Source organism: Solanum dulcamara, chromosome 8 (genome assembly GCF_947179165.1).
Source record: "Solanum dulcamara chromosome 8, daSolDulc1.2, whole genome shotgun sequence".
In the NCBI taxonomy this organism is placed as follows: domain Eukaryota; kingdom Viridiplantae; phylum Streptophyta; class Magnoliopsida; order Solanales; family Solanaceae; genus Solanum; species Solanum dulcamara.
Window position 1 is genome coordinate 45,973,402 of NC_077244.1, and position 27,604 is coordinate 46,001,005.

The window sequence follows — 27,604 nt, forward strand, 5'->3', positions numbered from 1 at the left end:
AAATATTCTATCTCAGCTCCCAACGAGCATATCTAAGCCAAACCTATGGCTATGACAAGCCAGAGAGGACTCCGGCACTAGCACTAAGTCACACCAACCATCTCAAGCCCCTACCAGAAGCTAGGCCTAGCTACAAAGGCACCAGAACACAAACTAAAGTATCTAAGGATAAAACCTAGACTAAGTCCATCAGTACCGATCTTAATAAGGATGCTTTTATCCAACTATAACACAAGCAAAATGACAAACTCAAAATGAGGATCTCAACGGACTACGCTAGTCTAAGGTTCAACCAAAGTCAAGGAAATGGAATAGAAAGGAGGGAGACCCTAAATCCGGACAATACCAACCTAAATCACATGCAATATATACTAAATGATATCTAATATAACTAAGTCGAAGGGGGAGACCATAGCCTACCTCGAAGCCGAACACTCGCGCTCTAAATCCACCAAGATAAAGCTTTAGACCTCCAAATCACCTCCAATCGCCGCCACACTAACAAAATATTGATCACCTTATCAATAGGGCCTTTTGATACTAAAATTAATTTTTTCAGAGATGGACCAATTTTGGGGTCCAAAAGGGGAAATATAGGACCCGCATCCAAAATTTCGAAATTAGCCCCAAAAGTCGATCCTAGGCAGCATTCCAAGCTCATATAACTAAATGATATATAATTTGCGACACGGGCAAAGATATAAACGTGCATGCAATGAAAACCCCAATTTCTAAGCTAAGAATAAGATTTCGGCAGCAGAAGTTTACCAATAATGAAGCTCCCACGGCCAAAAGTAATCACACCACGATGACCGTTGTGACAAACCCCGCAAAATAAGCTCTTAAATTGCAGAAAATAGACCTAAAATAATCAAGAAGAAATACATCAAAATTCAACACACCTCCAACTCAAAAATGTCAAAAGACAACAAATAATTTCTTAAGCTTACCTCACACGAAGCCTCCTCTGAAGATTCCGATCGTACCAATGGATTCTTTAGGAAATATACTTGAAGTTAGACCATTGAATCGCCAAAAATAATTATTGTAACACCCTATGTCATCCTAACATAAAATAGGCTCGATGATGATGAGATAAGTTGAGGAAAAAATCTCATTTTGAGGATCACGAGTGTCCTTTATGATTTGTAAAGAGTCCTATGGGTTGTAGGGATGACTCGTAGACCCTTACCAATACTTATAAAAATATGGGGTTCTGGGAAGCCACCTACAAGTGACTTTATAAGTCATAAAGGTTTCTATGAGTCATAGTAATGACTCGTATAGACACCTAATATTTAGTAAAATTTCAAAACTAAAAGGGCATGTCTACGAGGGAAATTGGCAAGTCGTTGAAGTTTCCACAAGTAGTAAAAAAACTGTAGAGAAACTTCAGAGACTCATTATTGCAGGCATCTTAGAAACCTGTAGGACGAGTCAAGTCTACGACTCGTCGAGTCTTTGACGACTCATAGACCCGATTTGTAGAACACTATGTTTTCCATCCCAGTTCCACGATCGAAGAGGATGTCCCATAGAAGATTCTACGAATCGTACCTATGACTCATAGACGGCCATATCTAGTTTTTAATGAAGGGTAGATTGGTCTTTATACCACCTTCTTAGACTAAAACTCTAATGTTTTAGGAATTAATTTATTTATTTAATAGTACCATGAATGCATTACCCTCTCATTAACACTTAGATTATTTGAGAGTGAGGATTTGAGAAGAGGACAAAGGTTAGGGTTTAAGTTCTTCAAGCGAGGTCTTTGAACTCTTGATTTGTTCTTCATTCCAAGTATGTAAGGCTGAACTAAAACATGGATTTTGTTCCTCCATGTGCCCATGGATTTAGAAGCATTACAGATTGATAGAATTATAAATATCTTAAGATTGAGTCTAGTGCCTCGAATTGTGAATAGACAATTGTGAATAGAATAAGGGCATGATAATAGTATTGATAGTGTTGATAAATTCACAATCCTAAATGTTGTCATAAATGATTGTCTAAAACCTCTCTTAATTACATGATTGAGAATGATTGGAAAACTGATTGGTTGAAGGGATTGATTTGATATAATGGATGAGTTGAAAAGGGTCCAAAAGAGACTTACTGATTTGGTTAGATTTGGATTGATTTTCTTATGAGCTTGAGTCATGGGAGGATTATTGAGCACTGAATTAGATAGAAGTAAGTAATAACTCAAACCCAATAACTACCTCTCCAAACATAAGAGAGGATTGAACAGTTAAAGCCAGATATTTTTCAAATTATTGTCCTCACATGATAGGATTTGATTGGTTATGGATCCATGATTGTTGATTTATTCTTACCCGAGCAAGGTATGGATGGATGTGGTAACAATGTCATCTTATTATACTATTACTGGCTCATAAGTGATGGTTGTTAGATAAGAGAAACTCTCATATAAGTCTTAATAGTACTCTAAGTCGAATTGGAATGGATTGTATATGATTGGTCTTATCTAAGTCATATTCTTGTTTAGACTTAGGACATCTTGAATGAGTTATTCAGTCTTCTGATTAGAGATTCTAAGTTTATTTGATTCTACCATAATGCATATTTCATTCTGCTATTCTATATACTCGTACGTTCTATGTACTAACATCCATTTGGACATGCATCATTTCATGATGCAAATACAGGTATTAGCGATCATCATCAGATGCATTATTGAGGGTCTATTTACTTCCATCTAGTTGGTGAATCCTCTCTGTTTTTTGAAGGATACCATAATTATCTTTCTAGCTTTGAGTTAGCTTTTCTTTATTTGATTTGTGGTAGCCGTAAGCTTGTCATTATCACCTCTTAGATTGTGGATAGAGTCTTCATAGACTAGAGTGTTGATGATGTTGATTCGTTTTGTAGACTAGTTCTTTCGTACTAGTTTGTTGATTTGATTGGATTGATGGTTGTCCTTTGGCCTTACTTTTTTGTATGAGTAGTTTCTTAATGAGTTGAGTATTTCATTGATAGAATGTGACTAAATGTATGTGTGATCGGAGTAAATAGTTCGCTTGAAGACCAACAATGGTCTTTGAGTGCCAGTCACGTCTAGGATACCCTCTTAGGGCGTGATAAACTATGTATCATAGTAGAAAGTTCAAGAGTCCTAGGGAGTTTATGAAGCCGTATCTAGTAGAATATTGCTTCTTTGTTTGTCTTACACCACACTTATAATCAGGAGGCTATGTGATATTAGGAATTATCTCACTTTTTTATATTCTGAGATCGTGCGAAAATCGTGCGAAAAAGTTTAACACTAAAAGATCCTTCTTATTTTGTGTGTTACATGTTTGCAAAAAATGCCTCCAAACATACCGCTAGCTAGAGAAACACTGTTAATACTGAGGTTCCACAATCGTAGATTCCTCCACCATCTAGAATGAGAACTAAGGACGACCTACAAGGTCTACTAAGGCACCGCAAGAGCCTACTACTCTAACAAGAGTTCACCGACTCCCATCTATAGCTCTCAAGAGTTGTCAGCCTCAGTGAGGATACAATACTTCTTGAGGATGAACCCACCATTCTTCACAGGTTCCAAGGTTGAAGAGGATCCCCATAACTTTATTGATGAGATATGGAAGATTCTGAAATTAATGTATAGTACAAAGATCGAGGGGATTAAGTTGGTGTCATATCAGCTCAAGGATCAGGAAAATGTCTAGTACAACCATTGGGAAGAAAGTAGAGGTGAGAATATATATCCTGCTATCAGGGGTGAATTCGAGGGAGCCTTTCTGGATCACTTCTTTTCAAAAGAATCGAGGGAAGCAAAAGTGAAGGAGTTAATAAATTTGAAATAAGAGGCTTTGACAATGAAGTCTTTTAGTCTGAAGTTCATCCAACTATCCTGATATGCTCCAGATATGATACCATATATGATATCAGAGATGAGGAAGTTTGTCTCTGGCTTGGGAAAACATGTGAAGAAGGAGTGCAAAGTGTCACTGTTGATTTCTGACATGGATATTTCCATATTGATGGTGTAAACATAGTAGGTAGAGGATGATAAGAGGAAAGACAAGGAGGAGAACTTAAGTAAGAAGTCAAAGTTGGTTGGGCATGAAAATGAGCAGAGGCAAGACAAGGGAAACAGGTTCTTTTTTCAGAAGAGGTCTTCCAACTATGCTCCATCTATGGCAAGTGAACCTGCTCCCATAGCAGATATGATCTCCAAGGATAGAGAAACCAGAATTCCATAGCCCATGGTTCTTAATCCCAAGCTAGTGTGGCTCAAGGTTCAAACGGAAAGCCACTATGTAACAAATGCGATAAGCTCCACTTGGGAGAGTGTAGAGAGGGGAAGAATGGTTATTACAAATATGACCAAGTAGGCTATTTTTAGAGGGAGTGTCAAACATGGGGAAACATAGCCCAGCCTTCTACCATAGCACCACTGACTAGAGGTAATCAGAGAGGCACTACTTCAAGTACAAGTAGAGGTACAAACTATCTATATGCCATGGGTAGTCACTAGGATCAAGAGAACTCCCCAGATGTTGTGAGGTGTATAATTCAAGTTTTTACTCTTGATTGTTATGTTTTGATGGATCTAGGAGCCATTTTATCTATTGTATCTCCTTATATGGCTAGTAGATTTGATAAATTTCATGAGTGTCTTCTTGAGCCTTTCAGCGTATCAACTCCTGTTGGTGAGTCTATCCTACCTTAAAGGGCCTATAGAGATTATGAGGTGTCTATCTATCACAAGGATACCATGGCTTACTTAGTTGAGAATTTTTTTGAGTTTTTTCTAGAGTTTGATGAGTTGTAAGATAAAAAACCCTTTAGACATGATTGATTTTGATGTGATTCTTGGCATGTACTGGCTATATGCTTGTTATGCCTCTGTTGATTATAGAACTCGAATTATCAAGTTCAGTTTTTTGAATGAGTATGTCTTAGAATGGAAGGGTAGTCTTATTGTGTCTAAGGGTAAGTTTATCTCCTACCTAAGAGCCAGATATTTGATCTATAAAGGGTGTATCCATCACATTATTAGAGTCAAAGATGATAGGTTTTAGTCCCCTACTCTTGAGTCAGTCCTGATTGTAAATGAGTTTCCTTAAGTGTTTCCTTCGGATTTGCTCGGAATCCCTCCTGATAAAGAATTGACTTTGGGATTAATGTTCTTCCTGACATGCAATCTATCTCTATTTCTCCATATAGAATAGCTCCTGCTGAATTGAAAAGGTTGAAAGAGAAGTTGAAAAATCTCCTAGATAAGAGATTTTTTAGGCCGAGTATCTTATCTTAGGGCGCTCATGTCCTATTTTTGCAAAAGAAAGATGGGTCATTGAGAATGTACATTAACTATCGTCAACAAAACAAGGTCACCATAAAGAAAGAGTATCCCTTCCCAAGATAGATGATCTGTTTGACCAGCTTCAAGTTGTCATATGTTTCTCAAAGATAGACCTCAAATTAGGCTACCACCAATTGAAAGTAAGAGAATGTAACATACCCAAGACTGCTTTCCCAACCAATTATAGTCACTTTAAGTTTTTGGTTATCTCCTTTGGTTTGACCAACCCTCCTGCAGCATTTATGGACTTAATAAATAGAGTGTTCAAGCAGTATTTGGACATGTTTGTTATTGTACTTAAAAATGATATATTGTGAGTTTAACTTATCGACTCTAGTGAGGGTGGTACAATAGTTTGGAATGGAACTAAATCATCTCTAGTTGCGGAAGTGAAAGAAAACCAAGATCAAGATTTAATTCTCCTCCAACTAAAAGATTATTTTCATAAGAAGAAGGTAATGACTTTTGCCAAAGGTGGAGATGGAGTGTTGGGGTATCTATATAGATTATGTGTTCCAAGAATTGATGGAATTCGAGAGAGGATCATGGAAGAGGCCCATAATTCCAAGTTTTTCATCCATCCAGGTTGTACAAAGATGTACCATGACTTGAGAGAGGTATGTTGGTGGAGTGGTATGAAGAGGGATATAGCAGAGTTTGTGTCTAAGTGCCCAAGCTACCAATAAGTTAAAGTTGAGCAGTAGAGGCCTTGCAGAGTAGCATAGACTATTGAGATTCAAAAATGGAAGTGGAAAATGATAAATGTCATGACCCAACCCCATAGGCCGTGATGAGTACCCAAACTGGGCACTCGCATATATCCCTTCTATCTGTAAGTAAATTTGTCCCCTATTTAAGTTATAGCACATCAACAGGCAGGATAACATATAAGTCGGTGAGGCATATCATAGGCACCACTTTACATACATGCATATATAACCCATACACAACCCATATACATGTCCACTGACCTCTAAGAGTAAGAACAGTAACATAAGGTGGGACAGGGCCCCTGCCGTAACCATGAACAAATAAATATATATATCGAAGGTTAATAGCAAAACTAAGCTTCGGTACAATGGAGCACTTCTGAACTGCTGAGTGGAACTCCTACACTAATAGATCCACAAAGTGTGTATCTGTACATGAGGGCATAAACGCAGCACCCCCCCTGAGAAAGGGAGGTCAGTACGATATATGTACTGAGTATGTAAAGCATAGATATCATAAGGAGATTACAGTTAGCGTAGGGATGCAGGGGGCAAGTATAACATTTAACCATTTACCATACTCGCATCGTATAAAATAAGTCATACATATTACTATCATGTATTGTGCCTGGCCCGCTAGGGGACTCGGTGTACCATCTATATCATTCTGTCATCCTAAGCACATACATATTATTAGCGTTGTGGAATATACAGCCCAATCCATGTATATAGTAAGTACACGCCGAGGAACGTACGTCCCTATCTGTATATCATATAATAATGCTGAGGAATGACGGCCCGATCCACATATCATATAGCAATGCCGAGGAACATTTGGTCTGATCCACATATCATATAGTAATGCCGAGGAATGTTCGGCCAGATCCACATATCATATAGCAATGCTGAGGAACATTCTGTCTGATCTATATATCATATACCGTACTTGGTGAAAGATATATTACAGTATATACAAATCAAGTAGTGAGTAACCATATACAATCTAAATCATTATTAGAGACTCAATAATATAAGAAGATTAAGCTATCGTCCGATGACCAGAATAGTAGTGTAGCCATCTCGAGTTCCTTCTAAATGCCATTGAGGCCTATATCACTTAGGATCTCAGGGACCCTAGGCATGTACTAAAGTAATACTAACAGTTCATAGAATTAGGGATACTCATCGTCACATAGTCCTTAGGATTAGGATCTTATGCATCCAGTACTTCTTAACCTATAGAGTTCAAGGAAAGTAGTTCAACTTACTATAAGAGTTTGACATTCAGAAGTGAATAAGAGATACGGATTACATTCAGGACTTAAAAGTGGAGTTACCCTAGAGCTCGTATCACATTTTACTTACAATTAGGACATGCCAAAGGAAGAGAAAGAATAAATTTTACCTAGTCTCTACTTTTCCTCAAGGAGTCGTCATTACATATATTGTACCCGGCCCGTCATGGGCTTGGTATCATAACCTTATTATTGCATTACCTTACCATTATAGCATCACACTTATGTCAAAGACATATCAACAGGAAAGAAGGGTATCTCTACGTACTTATTCCAAAACATGCCAAGAGAAAGGAGATAACTTCACATACTTACTACTCTCCATCATATAGAAGCCTTGAGAGGCAATAACTCAACTAGTATAGGAATTCTACCATCGAGAAGTGAATAAGACTTATGAGTAATACTTGGGGTTATATAAATGGAATTATCCTCACATTTCGTATATCAATCACTTAAGGCTAAGACATGACAAAAGAAAGAAAGGGTAAGCTTCACATACCTCTTACGGATTACTCTTACACGTTCGCATCGTCGTCTCTTGAACCTATTTAACATGAAAGTAATACTAAGGTTAATGAATTTTCACTTTCAAATTTCCAACTCTACACCCAAGTACTCATAGGAGTTATTTCCTTATCCATTACCCTCGACTAGTTTGTTACTAGTTCTGAATCTACCAAAAATCAGGCAGCATCTCCCCTATAACTTCAATATACCTGAGATTTTAACTCGGCCACAATATCAAAAACCATACCACCACCAACAACCAGCAGAATATTTATAAGTAAATCACTTCAACCTTACACAATATAAGCTCCAAACTACGATACGAAAATAGAGTTTTTAATCTTTATTTCACAAAATCTTTAACCATACCAAATGGAGGGTCGTGTGGATGAAACCAGAAGAACCCACACCTTTTTTAAAACACTTTAAATCCCTACAACACGCAACCCAATAAGCTGCACCCGCAGCACCACAACGATAACCCACTACTAGACTTCGATTTAGCTATAACCACTTCAATTTAGTTTGTTTCTAACGTCGAGCATCCTTATAAAAATTTTCAACTTCCAACCTTATTCAAGATACGTAATATACCTCATAAAAACATCATAAACTCCAATTGTAAAGAGAATCCCTTACCTTTCCCAAAACTCGTCAAACTCATCGAAACTTGCCTTAGAAGTTCATTTAGCGCGCCTAAAATTTTATGGTTGTTTTCTAACATTTTGGGATGCTTCAAACCATATATTTTCATTAATAACACATTCATACCATCATGGTATACCCTAAATAATTAATTCATGGAATAAAATCGGAAAACTTACCTTTTTCTCCCCTTGGCCGCCACTAGTTTCTCTCTAGCTCTAGGGCTTCTTCTCTTTTTTCTTTCTCTAGAATTTTCTTGAATTTGTTGGAGATAAGGATGAATATTTGATAAGAATAAGTCATCCAATATATATATATATATATATATATATATAGGCCACCTTAGGAGGTGACACGTGTCAACCCCTAAGTGGTGACACATGTCAAGCCCTCATTGGGACAACACACCCATTTCCTCCAATCACAGGTTGCCATATGGCATGTGGGGTCCACCACCTTTGCTCCAACTGCTGCCACATGGCACTCTCTTATGCTGCCATATGGCACTCTCTCATGCTGCCATATGGCTTTCTCTCATGCTGCCACGTGGATCTCTCTTTTTCCCCTCGTGGGTTCGTAATCTCGTCTTACTTTATGAACCTATGTAATTCTTGCTACATAATCTTGGTATGTACTCTAGTAGCTTAAGTATGTAAGATTTCTAAGTTGGTAGCTTATAAAACTAAGTTGTGTCCTACGACTCATCATTCGGTCTCCAACATCTTGTGGATTCTTATAAATCTATTTCCAATCTTCTTTATTATGGGGTATCTCATTCTCCTTTCTTTAGAGCTGTTTGATAGCGTTATATATTATTCGGCTCACATGGCAACTCTTAAGAAGCTTCAGAGTTCATAAGAAGTCTTAAGAAGCTTTTAGAAGCTTTAAGAAACTTTAGAAAACCTTAAGAAACTTAAGAGGCTTACGATCCTTCCATGAAATGTAAGAGACTATCAAGAGACTTAAGAACGAGTTCTAAGGTACAAAAGTACGGGGTGTAATAATAAATATGGACTTCATTACAGGTATACCATGGTCCCGCAGATAGCATGACTCTATTTGGGTGATTGTGGATAGAATGACCAAGACAGCCATTTTATTGTCAGTTAAGACTATACCGTAGAGGATTACGCCAAACTATATCTTAGAGAAACTGTTAGACTGCATGGAGTTCTTTTGTATATTATTTTTGATAAGGAGCTCAGTTTACTACTTAATTTGGGAAGTCATTCCAGTAATATTTGGGATCAAGAGTGAATCTTAGTACAGTTTTTCATCCACAAAAAAATGGTCAGGAAAAGTACACAATTCAGATGTTGGAGGATATGTTGAGAGCCTGTTTTATTAACTTCAAAGTTAATTGGGACGATCATTTACCTCTTATTGAGTTTGCATACAATGATAGCTTCCATTCGAGCATTCAAATGGCTCTTTGTGAAGCTCTGTATTGGAGAAGATGTAGATCACCAATTGGTTGGTTTGAGGTTACTAAGGCTGAGTTGATTGGACTAGACTTGATTCATCAAGCGACGGAGAAAGTAAATATCATCCAGGAGAGGTCAAAACTGTAAAGTCGCCAAAAATCCTACACTGATATTAGGAGGAGGGATTTGGAGTTTGAAGTGCATGAATGGGTATATTTGAAAGTTTTACCCATGAAGGGTGTGCTGATACTTGGAAAGAAAGGGAAACTTAGTCCCTACTATATTGGTCCTAATCAGATTGTGAAGAGGGTTGGTAATGTAGCCTATGAATTGGAATTGCCCCCAGAGTTAGCAGTTCTGTATCCCATGTTTCACATCTCTATATTTAAGAAGTGTTTAGAAGATCATTCACTTGTTGTCCTGATGGAAAGTATTAGGGTGAGAGAGAGTTTAAGTTATGATGAGATCCCAGTTTAGATTCTTGATCATCAGATTCACAAATTGAGAATCAAGGAGGTAGCATCCGTTAAAGTTTTATGGTGGAATTATTTTGTTGAAGGCTACATGGGAAGATATAGAGTATATGAAAGCTAAATACCCCCATCTATTCATTCCTCCTAATGATGATGTCGATGGTAATGTTCCTTTTTCCTATCTTTGATTTGAGGTTCATTTAGAATTTGAGAATTTGATATGTATTCCTGAATTTGAGAAGTTGATTGTACGAATGTTTGATTATCTAGTTCTTGATTGTATTTGTGCCTTAAATAAACCCTTAGCTTGGTTTTTATTCGAGGAAAAATAATCCCAATGAGGAGATATTGTAACACCTTGTGTTGTCCTAACATAAACTAGGCTCAATGATGATGAGAAGAGTTGAGGGAAAGAGTTGATTATGAGCACCACAAGTTTCCTCTATGATTCGTGAATAGTCCTACGTGTCATAGGGACAACTCATAGACCCTTCCCAAGACTTAGAAAAATATGAGATTCTAGGTCCTAGGGAGTCTATGAAGTTGTGTCTAGTAAAGTCTTGCTTATGGGTGTGTCGTACACCACACTTATAATCAGGAGGCTATGTGACATTAGGAATTATTTTACTTTTTCATATTTTGAGTTCATGCGAAAGAGTTTAACTCTAAAGGTTCCTTCCTAATTTGTGGGTTACATATTTACAAAAAATGCCTCATAAAAGCACCGCTAGCCAAAGGAACACCACCAATATTGAGGTTGCACAATCAGAGATACCTCCACCATTTGGAGTGAAAACTAGGGGCTGACCTACAAGGTCTACTGAGGCACCGTAAGAGCCTACTACTCAGCCAGCTCCTACTTTAGAAACTGAGTTAAGAGGTGCCATCACTATGCTCGCTCAACTGATAGCTGGCTAGAGGGACAACCAGATTTCATCGGCTTCCAGCTATAGCTCTTAAGAGCCATCATTCTCGGTGAGGATACAAGACTTCTGAGGATGAACCCACCAGTCTTCACAGGTTCTAAGGTTGAAGAGGATCCCTATAATTTTATTGATGAGATGTGGAAGATTCTAAAAACGATGCATGCTACAGAGATCGAGGGAGTTGATTTAGTAGCTTATCACCTCAAGGATATGGCAAATATCTGGTACAACCAATAGGAAGAAAGTAGAGGTAAGGATGTGGAGCCTGCTATCAGGGATGATTTTAAGGGAGCCTTTCTTGATCACTTCTTTCCCAGAGAATAGAGGGAAGCAAAAGTGGAAGATTTTGTAAATTTGAAACAAGAGGCTTTAACAGTGAAGGAGTATAGTATGAAGTTTATCCAATGATCCCGATATACTCTAGAGATGATCCTAGATATGAGAACAAAGATGAGGAAGTTTATCTCCAACTTGGGCAAACATGTGAAGAAGAAGTGCAAAGCATCACTGCTAATTTCGAACATAAATATTTCCAGGTTGATGGTATAAGCACAATAGGTAGAGGATAATAAGAGGAAAGACAAGCAGAAGTACTTGAGTAAGAAGACAAAGTCATTTGGCTATGAAAATGAGCAGAGAGAGGGCAAGGGCAACAGGTCCTTCTTTCCAAAGAGGTCTTCCAACTATGCTCCATCTAAGGCAAGTGCACCTGCGCCCATAGTAGGTATGATTAGCTAGGATAGAGTCACCAGAATTACAAAGCCAGGGTTCTCAATCCCAAGCTAATATTGCTTAAGGGTCAAAGGGAAAGCCGTCATGTAACAAATACGATAAACTCTACCTGGGAGAGTGTAGAGAGGGGAAGAATTATAGTTAAAAATAAGGCCAAGTGGGCTATTTTCAGAGGAAGTTTTTAACATGGGGCAACATTGCCCAGACTTCTACCATAGCACCACTGACTAAAGGTAATCAGAGGGGCACTACTTAATGTATGAGCGGAGGTACAAACTATCTATATGCCATGGGTAGTCACCAGGATTAGGAGAACTCCTCAGATATTGTAAGGTGTATGATTTGAGTCTTTACTCTTGATTTTTATGTTTTGATGAATCCGAGTGCTACTTTATCCTTTGTATCCCCTTATATGCCTAGTAGAATTGATAAAATTCTTGAGTGTCTTTATGATACTTCCAACCTATCTACTACGGTTGGTGAGTCTATCCTAGATGAGAAGTTCTATAGAAATTGTGAGGTATCTTGGCTTACTTAGTTGAGTTAAACATGGTTGATTTTGATGTGATTCTTGGCATGGACTAGCTATATGCTTGTTATGCCTCTATTGATTGTAGAACTCGAATTGTCAAGTTCAGTTTTTTGAATGAGTCTGTCTTAGAATGGAAGGGTAGTCTTATTGTGTCTAAGGGTAAGTTTATCTCCTACCTAAGAGCCAGATATTTGATCTATAAAGGGTGTATCCATCACATTATTAGAGTCAAAGATGATAGGTTTTAGTCCCCTACTCTTGAGTCAGTCCTGATTGTAAATGAGTTTCCTTAAGTGTTTCCTTCGGATCTGCTCGGAATCCCTCCTGATAAAGAATTGACTTTGGGATTAATGTTCTTCCTGACATGCAATCTATCTCTATTTCTCCATATAGAATAGCTCCTGCTGAATTGAAAAGGTTGAAAGAGAAGTTGAAAGATCTCCTAGATAAGAGATTTTTTAGGCCGAGTATCTCATCTTAGGGCGCTCATGTCTTATTTTTGCAAAAGAAAGATGGGTCATTGAGAATGTACATTAACTATCGTCAAAAAAATAAGGTCACCATAAAGAAAGAGTATCCCTTCCCAAGATAGATGATCTGTTTGACCAGTTTCAGGTTGTCATATGTTTCTCAAAGATAGACCTCAAATTAGGCTACCACCAATTGAAAGTGAGAGAATATGACATACCCAAGACTGCTTTCCCAACTAAGTATGGTCACTTTAAGTTTTTGGTTATGTCATTTGGTTTGACCAACGCTCCTACAATATTTATGGACTTAATAAACAGAGTGTTCAAGAATTATTTGGATATGTTTGTGATTGTATTAATAGATGATATATTGATCTACTCGAGGAGTGAGGAGGAGCATGCTAATCATCTCAGAATTTTCCTACAGACTCTCAAGGATAGGGAGCTATATGCTAAGCTTTCAAACTGTAAATTTTGTCTTTCTTCTGTGGCATTCCTAGGCCATGTTGTATCTGAAGAGGGTATATAAGTGGATTTGCAAAAGATTGAAGTAGTTAAGAATTGGCCGAGTGTTGAAGGATTCTCATCCATATCTTCACCATTGACTAATCTAACTCAAGAATAAGTTTTAATGGTCAGATGTTTAAGAGAAGATTTTTCAAGAGTTGAAAATAATATTGACCATTGCTCCAGTGTTATCCCTACTCGAGGGAACATATGGGTTTGTTATCTACTGTGATACGTGCAGGTTGGATTGGGCTGTGTGTTGATGAAAATGGGAAAAGTGATAGCTTATGCTTCTACACAGCTCAAGATTCATGAGAGGAACTACTCGACTCACGAACTTGAGTAAGCCACTGTAATATTCTCTCTCAAGATTTGGCATCATTACCTTTATGGCATACATGTTGATGTGTTCACAGATCACAAGAGCCTATAATATGTGTTTACACAGAAACTGAACCTGAGACAAAAAAGATGGCTTGAGTTGCTCAAAGTTTATGATATGAGTATTCTCTACCACCCAGGTAAAGCTAACGTTGTTGTTGATTCTCTTAGCAGTAGAGCTATTCAAAACCGTCTGCTACCGATAACCCAATCATAAAATTGGCTTATTGGCTTATTGGTATTGGGTTATCAGATTAGCAAGTGGGGAATGGATTTAAATTTTATAATTAATGTCTTATCGGTGTAGGGGACAGATTACTCAATTTTTTTATTGGGTAAACCATACCATTAAGAATTTATTATATTTTAATATATTTTATCCCTAAACATATAAAATATGTATAATATTGATAATTTTTATTTGTAAATCTAAAATAAGGGCCAAGCCCATTTAATTAAATAGTCCTAACCAATTTAATTAAATAGGCAGGCCCATATAAACTTTTAAAGTAGAAGCCCTAACTCTTCTATTGAGTTCTACAAATTTGTGAGTTGTGACTACTTCTGTCTTCCGCCTCTTTAGACTCTAGGTTTAGCTACTTCAACTCTTCTTCAACTCTTCTACAGAGCTTTAGGCCGCCGAACCTCCGCCTCTAGGTATACAATCTTCAACTCTTCTACGGAGCTTTAGGCCGCCAAACCTCCACCTTTGGGTATACATCTTTAAGGCTGCTTTAGAAATTACAGTGCTTTTCTTCTTGTTCTTTGTGTACTCAGAGCTATGAGAAAAGTAGATGGATGCCCTGGATCATGCGTCAGCATCCCCCATCTTCTGAAAAGGAGCTTCTGGAGAAACTTGATGTGAGACCCTTTTATTTTCTCTTTTGATCTGTTTATCTGCTTAACCCTACAAAACCAAGAGTACATAACGATTAAGGGGCCTCAATTTGTCTACGAGATTCTGAGACATTTTTGTACTTCTTTTCCTTATTAAAGATTCTATGCAAATATGCGTTTCTTCAACGTTGTTGTTTGTAAATTGTTTAATTTCTCTATAACTGAATTTCTAAACTGGTTTGAAATTTGTTTCAGGTCAACAATTGTTGATTAATCCTAGGATAAAAAGATTCTCTTTTGGGTTATCCTTCTTTGGAAAATTTTAGTAGTTAAATTGGTTTTTGAACTAAGAATTATTTCTAAAATATTCATCTAGTTAGTGGGAGTGTTTCTCATTTTTTAATTTTTCATTTATGTTTATTGATTTTTCAATATATTCTTTTGATGCATGTTTACTCTTGTTGTGAATTTTGTCTAAACCATGAATTTTTTTGAGATTTCAAATTTTTGGTTCACCGATTCTTTATGTCAATGTGCTAAATTCTCACTTTATGTCTAAATCGACTTCGCATCTGCTTTGATTATTTCTGATAATTTAGGTATGTGCTTCACTAATTTTGGTATTATTAAACTACTGGTATAAAATTAATTATTTATATCGTAGCTTATTTTTGGATTGTTGATTGAAATACAGGGACGCAAAGTTTTAAACTCTTAATCTTCTAGCATGGCTGAACAAAGTGATAAGGTGATAGGTGAAAGTGAGGCTTTAAATGCAGCAAGTCATGCTGAGATAACTATGTCAGCTAGTGCTAAAAGAAGGAGAAAAAGTTTTGCTGCTTGGGATCATTTTACAGAAGTTGAAACTTCCGAAGGTACGAAAGAAAAATGTAGCCATTGCTATAAGTTGTACTATTTTAAGTCAAGAGATGGTACGTCGACTCTTCTTGGTCATTTGTTGACATGTCCTAAACTTCCTACTCCTCTTGTTGATAAAAAACAATCAACTATAGGCTTTAAATATATTCTGGGGGTAATCAAAGTGATGTAGTTGTTGTCTCTTGGAAATTTGACCAAGAAAAGTGTAGGAAGGCTTTATGTCGTATGGTAATAGTTGATGAGCTTCCTTTTACCTTTGTCGAAAAAGAAGGTTTTAAAGAATTTATAAAAATGGCTCAACCTAATTTTTGGATCCCTTCCCGTAGTACTGTAACTAGGGACTGTTTTAATTTATTTAATGAAGAAAAACAAAAGTTGAGGAGGTATTTTATAGAAATAAAATAGAGAATTTGTATTACCACTGACACATGGACTTCTATACAAAGGATCAATTACATGTGTATCACTGCCCATTGGATCGATAGTGATTTTATAGAAACAAAATAGAGAATTTGTATTACCACTGACACATGGACTTCTATACAAAGGATTAATTATATGTGTATCACTGCCCATTGGATCGATAGTGATTGGAACATGCGCAAGAAAATACTTAATTTTTGTTCTATTATTAGTCATAAAGGTGAAGATATTGCAAATGGTATTAGTAGGTGCTTACAAGAGTGGGGGATAAATAAGATCTTTACTGTCACAGTTGATAATGCAAGCACAAATAATGTGACAGTGAAAGAATTGTCTAAGCAATTAACAAAAATGGGAACTAATTTGATGAACGGTAATCACCTTCACGTGAGGTGTATGGCTCATATCATGAATCTTATTGTTCAGGATGGTTTAAAAGAATGCTCTTTGTCTATAGAGTGTGTTAGACATGTAGTTAGATATGTTAGGTAGTCTTCTGCGAGGTTGAAAAGATTTCAAAAAAGTTGTGACGATGAATAACTCAGTTGCAAAAAATCTTTATGCTTAGACGTTCCAACTAGGTGGAATTCCACCTATCTGATGTTGAGTAGGGCTATTGAATTTGAGAATGCATTTTCAAATTATGCTTCCCGGGAAATTGGCCTGAGACATTATCTTGAAAATTCTTATGTTGAAATTAGAATCACTGCCGGTGAACTTTTGAGTAGTGATTGGGTCCATGTGAAAAGAATTATGAGATTTCTTGAGATATTTTATCTTCTTACTTTAAAAATATCCGGATCACATTATGTTACGTCAAATATTCATTTTCTTGAAATTTGTACGGTTGCTGTTTATTTGAATCAATTGATGGCAAACGAAGACACTGGTTTAAGCGATATGGCAAAAAAGATGCAAGAAAAATTTAATAAGTATTGGGGAGATCCAGCAAAAATGAACAAGATAATTTTAATTTCATGTATTTTGGATCCTCGTTACAAGCTTGAATCAGTTAGCTATGCACTTGTAAAGATGTTTGGGAAAAAAGGGTCATCTATACAAGCAAAAATAAAGAAGTACATGACTTCATTATTTAGTGAGTATGTAAAATCCAACTCTAAAGGAAGTGTGCTTGCTCAATCTTCACCTTACTCTTCACTGGACACTTCTACTTCCGGTCCTTCTAGCAGTCAGGTAAGTACCCAAAGTACAGAACTTTTAGAATCATTCATGAAAAATCTAAAGAACTATAAAATAGCGAATGGAGTTGTGGATGCTAGAACAGAGTTAGATAAATATTTTGATGAAGAAACTAAGGATGATAGTAAAGAATTTAACATCCTAAATTGGTGGAAAATAAACGCAGCTAGATTTCCTATTCTTGCTGAGATGGCTCATGATGCATTAGTTGTACCAGTTTCAAGTGTAGCATCTGAATCTGCATTTAGTACGGGAGAACGTCTTCTTGATTCATTTAGGAGTTCATTGACTCCTAATTTAGTGCAAGCTCTAGTGGGTCTTCAAGATTGGCTTCGAAGTGAAAAATTAAAACAATTTGTTAGCGTTTAGGAAGATCTTGATAATCTCGAACAGCTTGAACAAGGTAATGATATTTTTTATTATATTTATTGTATATTATTGTTGTAAATGGTTTATACTTATTACATGACTCATTATGATAATTTTTTCTTCAGATTTAGCCAGCGCTGGGAAATACCCTACGCCTATTGTAGTTGATATATAAATATATATTTTCTCGTCGTTCTACGCATATTTCGAGTAAAAGTTGATGGTGGAATCATTTCCTCGAACTCGAGTTCAAGTTCGCTGCCCAGAACCAGGTAATTTTCTCTTTATTTTAGCATTTTTGTTTGCTTTTAGTTATTATTTTGTTCATTTGAGAAGTGTTTGGCATTATATGTTTCAGTATAAATAATTAAACTGATACTTTCGTGAAGTTTTCTTCTTATTTTTAGCGTTCTTTTATTTGCAGTTCTATACGTTGTTCTTTCTAGGAAATATTTTAGCTCTGGTTTAGTTGGTTTTCCTTTCGTAATATTTCTTTCATTTCCGGTTTTGGGCACTTCTTATTTTGTGTAGACTAGTCAAATTTTAACTTCTTTTTTTAATAAGTTTTTTTTTATTTCCATTCCTCGTGTAGTTGAGTGGTATTTAATAGATGATAGATTATGAAGTCTCTTTCAGATACTGCTAATTTGCTATGTTTGGGATCCTGCTACTTATCGTTGCTATTTGTCAATAGTTGTGTCTTCTGGGATGTACTCGAGGCTGAATAATTATCACATTTAGGCAGCTTACATGTTACATTTTTGCCAAAATTTACTGTATTTGAGTCTTTGATGTTTATTGCATTTCTGGGCTTATCATTTTGAGCATGTTGCTGCAATTATTTGTTTGAATGATCATGGTAATTTAGATTAGCTTATTTTCAATGTATCTTTCTCTTAAATTCCATTTGAGCCAGATTTAAACTCTAAATCATTTGGTACTTTATGTCCAGATTTATTTAAGCAATTCCTTCCTCGGTCATTTGTCACATGTATCCCACGAATTTGAGCCTCTTGATCTTTAATTTGGCTGATTTTTAAGTTTCGAGTCTTCTTTACTGTATGGCCAATTATAATTTCAGCTTCTTCCTCTATTTTATTCAGTCATAATTTTATTGCAATAGTTTCACATGATTTCCATCTTAATTGATTAACTGCTTCAAACATGTTTCATTTAGCTGATATATCACATAATTATTGATTTCGTTCCTCCATATTTGGTTTCTATTTAGTTATATTATTGTCGAACATTTGTTTAGCTATCTCGTTTGTTCTTCTATTTTAGTTTATGATCGTCAATAAGGGCTCAAATATTTCATCTTTGTTTCCTCTCCTGTTCAATTGTTCGAGTCTCAATGTATAAGTTTTGATTGCAGTTTTGAAATTCTTCAGCATTTTATTATCTAATTTGAAGCAGGAGTAGACATTTGAGAATTATTTGATTTAAAATGATTTGTATTCATTTATTGAATGCAGGAGAACTGGAGAAGAATGTGTTTCCACAAGAAAAGAAAGACGACCAGAAAGTTGTTTGAGTTGATTTTGATTAGTAATGGAGTTGCAGTTGTAGTTGCTTTTATATGTTAGTGGTTTTATGACTTAGGTTGTCTTCAATACATTTCTGATGAAAATTTCCAATTGATAATGATCTTTTGCACCACTTCAGTAGCAAGAGTGCATTAATCTCAGTGTAGTGTTAACTGTCTAGTTGTCTGGTGTCAACTGTGAACTCTTCTTGAATCTTGACTGCCATGGACCATGGTGGCTGATGTGTAGACCTGTATATTATGAATATATTGTGAAAGTGTAGAGTTTAAGTGGCTGTAGCCTATAGCCTGTAGGCCTATATATTATTGTTAATTTGTTCACAACTTCACATATGACATATTGATTATCTGCTTACTTTAATTACATTATGCATGCCTGTTGTGAAGGGGAATTAAAGTAAGTGGCAGAAATTTTATATGTTACCATACCACCAATACATCGCCTGATAATCGTCCGATAATTGCTAATTTGATACCAATCCAACTGATATCTTATAAGTTAGCTAGCAGATTAGTACTTTTAAAAGACGATAACCATTAAGTCAAACCATTAAGCATAATAATCCATCCAATCCGCCCGATAAGCACCCCTACTTAGCAGGTCATCTATGGGGAGCAATGCACATATAGAAGAGGGAAAGAAAGAATTGGCCAAAAAGGTGCACAAACTTGCATGTTTTAGAGTTTAACTTATCCACTCTAGTGAGGGTGGTACAATAGTTCAGAATAGAACTGAATCATCTCTAGTTGTGGAGGTGAAAGAAAAGCAAGTTCAAGATTCCATTCTCCTCCTACTAAAAGATGATATTCATAAGAAAAAGGTAATGACTTTTTCCAAAGGGGGAGATGGAGTGTTGAGGTATCTATGGAGATTGTGTGTTCCGAGAATTGATGGTATTTGAGAGAGGATCATGGCAGAGGCCCATAATTCCAAGTATTTCATCTATCCAGGTTCTACAAAGATATACTATGACTTGAGAGAGGTATGTTGGTAGAGTGGAATGAAGAGGGATATAGCATAGTTTGTGTCTATGTGCCCAAGCTTCCAACAAGTTAAAGTTGACCACCAGAAGTCGTGTGGAGTAGCACAGAATATTGAGATTCCAGAATGGAAGTGGGAGATGATAAATATGGACTTCATTACAGATCTACCACGTTCCTGCAGATAGCATAACTCTATTTGGGTGATTATGGATAGTATGACCAAGTCATCCCATTTCTTGCCAGTTAAGACTGCAGACACCTCAAAGGATTACGCCAAACTATATCTTAGAGAAACTTTTAGACTTCATGGAGTTCTTTTGTCTATTATTTTAGATAGGGGAGCTCAGTTTACTGCTCAATTTTTGAAGTCAATCCAAAAAGGCTTGGGTTCAAGAGTGAACCTTAGTACTGTTTTTCATCCTCAGACAGATGGACAGGCAGAGTGCACAATTTAAACATTGGAGGATATGTTTAGAGCCTGTGTCATTTACTTCAAAGTTAATTGGATGATCATTTACCTCTTATTGAGTTTGCATACAATAATAGCTTATATTCGAGCATTCAAATGGTTCCCTATGAAGCTCTGTATGGGAAAAGATATAAATCACCTATCGGTTGGTTCGAGGTTGCTAAGGCTGAGTTGATTGGACTAGACTTGGTGCATCAAGCTATGGAGAAAGTAAAGATTATCCAAGAAAGGTTGAAAACTACGTAGAGTTGCCAAAAATCCTACACTAATATTAGGAGGAGGGATTTGGAGTTTGAAGTGCATGACTGGGTATACTTGAATGTTTCACCCATGAAGGGTGTGATGAGATTTGGAAAGAAAGGAAAACTTATTCCCCACTACATTGGTCCTAATCAGATTGTGAAGAGGGTTGGTAATATGGCCTATGAATTGAAATTGCCCCTAGAGTTAGCAGCTATGCATCCCGTATTTCAGATTTTTATGCTTAAGAAGTATTTGGGAGATCCTTCACTTATTTCCCCAATGGAAAGTATTAGGGTGAGAGAGAGTTTAAGTTATGAAGAAATCCTAGTTCAGATTCTTGATCGTTAGATTCACAAATTGAAAACCAAGGAGGTAACATCCATCAAAGTTTTATGGAGGAATCATTTTATTGAAGAGGCTACATGAGATGAAGAGGATATGAACGCTAAATACCCCCATCTATTCATTCCTCCTAATGATGATGTCGATGGTAATGTTTCCTTTTCCTATCTTTGACTTGAGGTTCATTCAGAATTTAAGTATTTGATATATATTCATGAATTTGAGTAGTTGATTGTACGAATGTTTGATTATCGAGTTCTTGATTGTATTCATGCCTCAAGTAAACCCTTAGCTTGGTTTTCATTTGAGGGAGAATGATCCCAAGGGGGAGATATTGCAACACCCTGTGTTGTCCTAACATAAACTAGGCTTGCTAAATGAGAAAAGTTGAGCAAAAGAACTGATTATGAGGACCACAAGTGTCTGAATATGTTTCATAAAGAGTCCTATGAGTTGGAGGGATAAAGCGTAGACCCTTCCCAATACTTAGAAAAATATGGGGGTTTGGGAATCCACCTAGGAGTGACTTTACGAGTCGTAAAGGTTTCTACGAGTCATAGGAATGAATTGTAGAGATACCTGACACTTAGTCAAATTTTAGAACTTGAAGGGTACGTCTATGAGGGAAATTAATGAGTCGTCGAAGTTCCTATGAGTCGTAGAAACAACCCGTAGAGAAATATTAGAGACTCATTATAGCAGGCTTCTGATAAATATGCAGGACAAGTCAAGTCTATGACTCATTGAGTCATTGACGACTCTTAGTCCCGAGTCGTAGACACGATGTTTTCTATCCTATTTCCATGATCGAAGAGGACGACCCATAGAAGTTTCTACGAGTCGTACCTATGACTCGTATACTGCCTTATTCAATTTTTAATGAAGGGTAGATTGGTCTTTTCCCACCCTTCTTAGACTAAAACCCTGATGTTTTGAACTAAATTAAGTCCCTTAATAGTACCCTTAACGTATTACCCTCTCATTAACACTTAGATTATTTGAGAGCGAGGATTTGAGAAGAGGACAAAGGTTAGGGTTCAAGTTCTTCAAGCAAGGTCTTCGACCTCTTGATTTGTTCTTCATTCCAGGTATGTAAGGCTGAACTAAAACATGGATTTTGTTCCTCTATGTGACCATGATTGTGATAGAGTGATTGTGAACGGATTAAGTCTTCATGTTTGTATTTCTGCGGAAATTCTTATCTTAAAATATACATGTTTTACTGATTATTGATGAAATATTGATTTCATATGAATTAATTTCTTGAACACATGATTTGAACAACTTGTGTAATTAAACCCTAGTAGCATGTTGATTGATATTAATATTGTAAATATCTTAAGATTGAGTCTAGAGCCTCGAATTGTGAATAGACGACTGTGAATGGAATAAGGGCATGAAGATAGTATTGATAGTGTTGATGAATTGATAGTCTTGAATATTGTCATAAATGATTGTCTAAAACCTCTCTTAATAACATGGTTGAGAATGATTGGAAAACTAATTGGTTGAAGGGATTGATTTGATAGAACAGATGAGTTGAAAAAGGTCCAAAAGAGACCTATTGATTTGGTTTGATTTGGATTGATTTTCTTATGAGCTTGAGTCATGGGAGAAGTATTGAGCACTGAATTGGGTAAGAGTAAGTAATAACTCGAACCCAATAACTACGTCTCCAAACATAGGAGAGGATTGAACCGTTAAACACGGATATTTTCCAAAATATTGTCCTGATATGATAGGACTTGATTGGTTATGGATCCATGATTATTGATTTATTCTTACCCTGAAAAGGTATGGACGGATGTGGAAACAACGTCGGCTTGTTCTACTATCACTGGCTCATAAGTGATGGTTGTCGGATAAGAGATACTCACATCTAGTTCTTGATAGTACTCTGAGTCAGATTGGAATGGATTAGATTGGATTTTATATGATTGGTCTTGTCTAAGTCATATTCTTGTTTAGACTTAGGACATCTTGATTGAGTTGTTCATTCTTCTAACTAGAGATTCTGAGTTGATTTTATTCTACCCTGATGTATGTTTCATCTTGCTATTTTATATATTCGTACATTCCATGTACTGACGTCCATTTGGGCCTGCATCATTTCAAGATGCAGAGACAGGCACTAGCGATCATCATCAGATGCATCGTTGAGGATCTATTTATTTCCAGCTAGTTGGTAAGTCCTCCCTGTTTTTTGGAGGATACTACAATTATCTTTCCATCTTTGAGTTAGCTTTTCTTTATTTGATTTGTGGTAGCCATGAACCTGTCATTGGCACCTCTTAGATTGTATATAGAGGCTTCATAAACTAGAGTGTTGATGATGTTGATTTGTTTTGTTGACTAGTTCTTTCATACTAGTTTGTTGATTTGATTGGATAGATGGTTGGACTTTGGCATTCTTTTTTTTTATGAGTATTTTCTTAATGAGTTGAGTATTCCATTGTTAGAATACGACTTAAAGTATATGTGATCGAACTTAGTGGTTCGCTTGAGAACCAGTAATAATCTTTGAGTGTCGACCACGTCTAGGGTACCCTCCTAGGGCGTGACATTTATATAGATCAAGAAATAAATTCCCAAAATTCTTCAAAAATTCACTCCAAAAATACCCAGTGAAGAAGCTATAATCAAGATTTTACCTCAATAGAATACCCTAAATCAATTTTTAAGCTCGCCAATGCGTTCTTCTTGAAAAATCTCACAAGTTTGCCTTTTGAACCACCTAATTTGGAGCTCTAGAACTCAAGTTATGGGGTTTTGATACTCATGCCCATGGGGTTTTGCATTTCAAAAGCGCCAAATGGCCCCAAACTCATACTGATTGCCTCGATACTCATGCTGACCATGCTACTAGCCTAATTTGGTCATTCCAAAGCTTATGGAACCGTCAGAATTCCATTTTGAGGTCGTTTTCCTGAGTTATGACCGCAATCAATTTTTCAAGTTATAACAGCTCCAAAATAAGGAAACGGGCCTAAAACCCAAACAAACGACCAAGCAACCGAGCTTCCAGCGCCAGCAGGTCATAAATGATTTGGAGCTGTTATAGGAATGCTCTAAAAGCTGAAAAGGTCGGAAGATGAAAGAAATGACCTAGAGGGTCATTACAATGTTCACGGTGAAAATTAATTTGAACTTATTTACTTTAGAAATGCAAAGCCTACAAGAAGGAATCTACTGTCACCTTAAAGAGTAAATAAGTTCTAAAGTAAATAAGTTAGCATGTTGCCCTTTTCTGTGAAGTTAGCAAAATGGAACTAGCTAATTATTTACTCGAGTTTGCAGCCTAGCACTAAGTTCCAGCATTAGAAAATGAATTAACAGTTGGTAAATAAGTTAGTTCCATTTTGCTCTATGTGAAGCACTGAAGCTCTAAAGTAAATAAGTCAGCTGTAGTTTCATTTGCTCGAGTTTGCAGCCTAGTGTTCTTCACATTTTGCTTGATGTGACTAAAGCTCTAAAGTAAATACGTTAGCATGTCGCCATTTTCTGTGAAGTTAGCAAAATGGAACTAACTAATTATTTACTATTCTTCAAACAGCAAAAAAATTGTATCGATATCGCCGTAGTAGACATCATGATCATTTCAAGAAATTTACTACAAAAGAGGAAAATTTGCAAAACATACCATCAGATGTAAACGAAGCTGAATGGAAATATTTGGTGGAATACTTCAGCTCTGATGATTTTAAGGTAGTCAAAAGTACAAATATTTGACCTGTTATATTGTTTCTTTTCTTATTTGACTTCTTATTATACTTAGATCAAATAAATCTCTAAACTCAAAATCAATGCAGAAAATGAGTGAAAGAAACAAAAGTAACAGGGCCAAACAAGAATTGAATCATATTTGCGACAGGAAAACTTTTCAAGCAGTGTCTTATGAAGCGATGAGTTATATGTATTTCTTTTCATCGATTATGGTTACATTTTCTTCAATAACATAATTTTAATTGTTTTGATAGAGGGACACAAACACTGGAAAAGAGCCAAACTTTCAAAAACTTTGGGAAATGACTCACATGAAGCCAAATGGACATTGGGTTACCAATGCTTCTGTTGAAGTGAATTTACAGGAATTTTTTTTATCTTTATTCATAGGATGAGTTTGTTTAAATAAATATTGAAAGTTAAAGCTAGGATAACCTTTTTTGTAGGATAAAGTGAAACATGTTGTTGCTGAAAAAATTCAAGAGATTGAAGAGGATACCGATGGTGGATCCTATTATTAATGCTGCATTTGTACAAGTTATGGGAGAAAAATCAAAGTATATTCTTGGTAAAGGATATGGAATTAAGACAGAAAGTAGGATATCTAGAAATGATATTCAAGAGCAACTTCAAGCACAACAAAAGGAACCAGAAGAAGAACGTCGTTAGCGTAGAAAGCAAGCTAGTGGAAGTTAAAAATCTACTCGAAGAGGAGTGAAAACATCGAGGAGTAATGGAAGTTCGTTTAGTGCGTGACCAAAACTTGTTAAAAGAGAGAATAACGGCACTAGTTTCTCATTTGTAGAACTCCAAGGTATTTATTTATAGTATACATCACTAAACTAGTAATTGCTACATTTCTACTTTAGTGTTTTCACTCTCATTGTACATCTTCGCCTCTTACTCGTTCTGTCCTTCCTTTATCGGCATACTAAGTTATTTATTTGTACCATATTTAACAGAATGGCCCTCCTGCTTCAATTTTCAATATCATTACAAATTCAACTAGCTCAAATAAGACGAGTTTTTCAAGTCTAATGAATGACAATCGGGTAAGTAAACTTTCTAATTTTTTTAATGCAAAATTATAAAGGGAAATTATCTGTGAATAAATCATAATGTGTTTGGCCTCACACTTCTGGACAAATGATAAACCAACAAAACTAGATAATACCAAGATCCTCTATAATCTTGGAATAACTCTGAAATACAAGAACAAAAATATACTACAAATACATATTTGCTTCAAGCTTATGATCTTTGTATTAATGAGCAGTTTCTGGAAGATTTTCATGAAAAGCAAAATCAAGAATCAGAGATGCAAAAAGAATTGGACAAGTTTAAAGATAACTTGGCTTTTGAGAAGCAAAATTTAGAAATGGCTGCTTATGATTGTGATCAATTTAGATCGTTGTGCAGTGAAAAAGATGCAGAGCTTAAGGTATTGTTAAAAGTGATTAAATTTGATTTATTAAGGCGACAATCATCTCATTTTATTACTCCATTCTTTAAAGATTGTCCTAACAGAGAAGCGAAACTTAGAAATGCAGCTTTTGAAGTTGAGTTCTCAAGATTTAAAGAAAAATATTCCGAGCAAATAATGAGGTAGCTAGAGTTATAAATTTTTGTTTGGCCTTTGTTCTTTGTCCATATTAGTATCAAAACACAAATTCATGTAACTTCACTGCAGGTCTTCGAAAAAATCCATGAAGAGCTAAAAGCTCGTACGATGTTGTGAAACAAAGAGGAGGCTTTTGAGTGAAATATCATCACTTGAGGCAAAAATTGTAGTGCTGGAAAAGAAGAAATCAAGTGATCGAGGTATGTTGCCTAAGCGTCTCTTGTTTAGCGTGAATTATATATTAAATATAAAATGAGTAATATTATAGTATTGAGCAAGATAGAGTCTATGTAGTATTTATATAAATTGAGATTCCCAAAATAATTTATAGAAAATTTTGATCTAGAACAGTTAAAAAGATAACAGGCTCATCATCTTTATTTTGTCAAAGAGTCAAGTGTTTATCGAGAGATCAAAGTTAGTTGGGGCGTACTTAGTAGACTGTATTATATCATATGTTTCTCTCTGATTTTTAAATTTATATTTGTGTTTTTATAACTTACTTTGTCAAAAGATACCTATATTCATCTTTTATTTGCAGGATGAACATGCATAATTCAACATTACTGCGTCAAGACAAGTATTACGAGAAGAGGATATGCAAAAATTACTAGATTGCTTATTATTTTTTCTTACCAAGTACAAACATGTGGGAGTATTTAATTTTTTAGAAGTAGAAAATATATCTAGTGCATCAATATTATGTATTGACCTTTGCAAATTTATATAATTCTTAATTTAAATATTTGTCTAAAATTTTAAAACGAAACGTGTATTGTGTATGTAGCAACTACTCACAAACTGTTGCTAAAGGTATATTGAAAATGTGATCTTTTGCAACAAAAAATTGTTGCTGCTAAAAGCCTTCTTAACAAATTACTAACTAACTTTTGGTCAAGTTTTTGCAACAACTAATATTATTGGCAGAAAGTTAATTTGTGGCAACATTAGATTTTGTTGCGAAAACTTTTATAAGCCACAATTATACGAAGTCATAAGTTAGTCAAGTATGTGAGAAGCTATATATC

The 27,604-nt window shown here is 35.9% G+C and overlaps 1 pseudogene; it reads left to right on the top strand.

Moving 5' to 3' along the window:
• The first annotated feature begins 24,772 nt into the window (after positions 1-24,772).
• LOC129899910 (uncharacterized) lies at positions 24,773-27,190 on the top strand (annotated as a pseudogene).
• The last annotated feature ends 414 nt before the right edge of the window (positions 27,191-27,604 follow it).